Genomic DNA, 3817 nt, shown 5'->3' on the forward strand with positions numbered 1-3817 from the left:
TGGACATACTTAAGTTTTCCAAAAGAGGGGATGTGGGTGACGTCCATTTGCCAAATTTCTCCAGGGATTAGTCCCCGAGGATTCACTCCCAAGTGCTGTTCAGGAAGAAAAGTCAAGCAGCTTTTGCAATTGCGGACTATTTGTCTTGCTTGTTATCGGGTGATCTTAAACTTAACCCTATGTGTTAATGCATTAAGGTGGTGTAAATCATGTGCTTGTTGAGCTAAGGCTACAGTCTTGGGAAAGTTCTTGAGTGAAGGCCACAAATCGTGTAGCACAATCTACAACATCATTGCCCTTTGCCAAAGGCCCTGGGAGGTCAGAATGTGCGCGGACGTGTCCCACAAAGAAGGACCGGGAGCGTTTGTGACTAAGTTTCTGGAGAGCTGAGAACATGGGTGCGGCATTGGAGGTAGGTCTGATGTAAGGCACTGTCTCCAATAAAGGAACCGAGAAGGCCAAATAAGCACTATCGGTATACAGATTAAAAGGGGACTGTGTTATTTTTTGGAACACAGCAAGAATAGCTTGGATCTCAACTAATTGTGCAGAGCTAAAGGGTGTAGATATTTGACTTATTTGTCCATTGATCATGAAGGCTGCTCGGCCATTGGAGGAGCCATCAGTGAATACCAAATGTGCTTTAGGTATGGGGTCTCTTTTAGTTACTTTAGGAAATATAACAGGGACTGGGCTTTTGTTAAAGAATTGGACCAATTTATTTTGGGGATAATGATTATCTAATTTTCCCTGAAATGTAACACTATTAATAGCCCACTCATCGAGGTGTCTGTTAAGCCAGGAAACCTGGGAAGGGCTGTAGGGAAGTACTATAACATCTGGTTCCTTCCCAGTTTGCAGGATTGTTCCCTGCCGAGCTGAAGAATTTTCACTACCAATGAAGGATAAGTGGGAAGGACCTTGTTGGTTGTAGAAGGTAGATGTACCCAATAAAGAGGATTGTCTCCTTGCCAGAAGACAGCAGTGGGAAAAAGGGGGGTGGCGAAAACTATGAGAAGCAATTGCTTAGTGGGAGAAAAATAATCAATAGTTTGTTGAGAAATGGCCTCCTCCACTAGGGCAAGAGCCTTAGAAGCCTCTGGTGTAAATTGACAGGGAGAGGTGGGGTCAGCACTTCCCTTACTTGCTCAGCTTTTACCTTTATATACGGGAAGGAGGGAGGGGAGGAAGGAATATGGTGAACTGATTCCTTCCTTGGATGAAGACAGGTGTCCACAGACCAAGAGACCCTAGATCTGGAGATCACTTACAAGGGTTGTCCTCTCCAGTCGGAGTATTGCAGCAAAGCCTCTTCGATGCAGTTCTTGTCATACTGACCCAACTGTGGACAAAGACAGCATGGAGACAGGTAGCCAATGGAGGCCCTTGGAGCCTTGCCCTGCTCCTTTTTAGTGTGTCAGTCTGTGCCCCACACTTATATACCCCCCCAGAAGGGGAGTGGGTATACATGCTGTGTGATCCTTCATGACTGGAACCCCTCATCTTCTCATAGATACATAGATGCCTCAATGGAAGTATCTGGCAGTCTCCCTCACCCAAAGCTCCCTAGACAGTCTGCCTACCATACACTGTGAGAGAAGACCTCTAGACACAGGCTGCCAGGCCAGGAGGTTAGAGGTGCTGTTCTAGAAGCTGTGTCTCTATTCTTCCTCAAATTCCTATGTTCTACTGAACCTTCCCTATGCTGAGGAACAGGCCAGGGAGATGAGGTAGTGAGTCCAGCACAACACAGGACATGACTTACCCTTTCCATTGTTAGATCTATACAGAGCTTGTTCTCACTGGTGCCAAGGTTGAGGAAGCCCTGGGGGCTGAAGAAATCCAGGAACCCAGATCATCCCTCTTGCACCACCCTAGATGGACCCCATCAGGCATGCCAAGAAATTCCCATCTCAGATTAGGGCAAGGAAAGACTTCACTTGTGCCACAGGCAATTCAATCTACCTCTGGCAAATTTAAGTGTCAGAAAACTTTCCAAGAGCAGCTTTCAAATCTCCTTCATCCTATAGACAAGTCATAACAGTTGGATTGTGCTCTATCTATGAGTCACTGAATTCCTATATGCTAGATGATAGAATAAGTACTTTATGTGAATGACCTAATGTCTTGAGAACAGGGTTTTCATGATCTCCGATTTAAAATATTGAAGATGAGAAAAGTTGAAAAACCTACCAGACATGTGACCTGAATGACAGGCAGAGCTCCACTTGCCCTACCCAGAGCCTGGAACTTTAATCACCACAAGCCCTGCCTGGTACACATCTCTGCTGTCATACAGCAGGGTCTTCTACCCCCAAGTTATTGGAGGATCTTCAGCCCCTTGGAATACAACTGGGATACCAGACTCAGACCCTAGAAAGGCAGATGGCCTCTGACCACACCACACTTAGATGGGAACAGAAGGGGAAGGCATGGGTACAGATGTCTACTATCCTCTGACTGAAAAGCTGCCATAAATCTCCTTGGCTACAAACTTTCATTGACTCCTTGCCACACTTAGGGAACATTCTAATAGCCATCTACCTGAACCTGCACTTACCATCACAGCCCTCACTGTCCCTGCTCTGGCATGTGGGACTTCTTTCCCAATCACACCTAGCTCTTCCAACCTTTGGGTTTCTGTGCATGCAGCTCACCCTTCCTTGGCAGAGCATAGCCGCCATCATGGGCCCACTGCTTCAGCCTTCCCCACACCTCCCCAAACCACCTCGCCTGAAGAGGGGGACTCTTGGTGCTCTTGGAAACATCATAAATGTTTGTTTCCTTAATGCCTGACTACACTTATCACTATGCTACATTCCTCAAAGGCAGACTCCCTCACCACTGTTACCAAGTGGCTGCCTCTTAGGGATGAAGGGACTCAGACCTCAGTCAATCCTCCCATATCTGGGGCACACGATACTATTTCTGTGACTACACTCTTTTTTAAAATATTTTTATTTTATGTGTATGAATGTATTGCCTGCATGTATGTAAGTGCACCCATGTCATGCAATGCCCTCGGAGTTCAGAAGAGGGCATTGGATCCCTGGAACTGGAGTTATAGATGATTGTTAGCCACCACGTGGGTGCTGGAAACTGAACCCGGGTCCTCCACAAGAGTAGCCAGTACTCTTACCTGCTGAGCCATATTTCCAATCCCTCCAACTACACTCTTATTCTACTACAACAGTGTTATTGCATGAAGAGGAAGAAGCATACAGTACTTGGCACATGAGTCTTAGTAAATCTCAGAGATGGAGGCCCTAAAGGATGCCCCCGCTCCTCCATCTTACCAAAGGGTTATCGTCCTTGTGGTATTTGTCTTTCTGACAGGCCTCATAGCTCTGGAAGTTCAAGTGGTAAAAGTCAGAGATGCCAATACCACGTTTAGTCAGGACATGGGGTCCAGGCATGGCTGGGGACAGAGCTGATCTCAGGCTCGTTACTGGTTCCTCCCACCTCAATATTCTGGGTTTGGGCTCTAATGTTCACTGTTGAATCAATACAGTTATACAATATTGAACTCAGTATAAGCCCTGTAAGACATAAAATTGAATGAGTTTTTAACCCCCAAAAGAAATCTCCATTTCATTCTAAAATATACTGTTTCTTACAGAAAGACTCATTGTTTTTGCTACTAACGCTGAAATGTTGGCACGTGTTTCTAATCTGTATGTATCTGATCATTACTAGTCATAATCGCTTGTACTCGATCCTTGGTGCCTTTGTATGTCTATAAAGTCATCGGGTAGATTTCAATGGTAATGTTTATCACCTCTACTAATTAACATGACGTAAATTTCCATGCTTCCTC

The 3817-nt window shown here is 45.5% G+C and overlaps 1 pseudogene; it reads right to left on the reverse strand.

Moving 5' to 3' along the window:
- The window catches only part of LOC108490031, a 27298-nt pseudogene extending 23882 nt beyond the window's left edge, over window positions 1-3416 (reverse strand).
- Window positions 3417-3817: the final 401 nt, after the last annotated feature.

Source organism: Nannospalax galili, unplaced genomic scaffold (genome assembly GCF_000622305.1).
Source record: "Nannospalax galili isolate Female #2095 unplaced genomic scaffold, S.galili_v1.0 scaffold1287, whole genome shotgun sequence".
Classification (NCBI taxonomy): Eukaryota; Metazoa; Chordata; class Mammalia; order Rodentia; family Spalacidae; genus Nannospalax; species Nannospalax galili.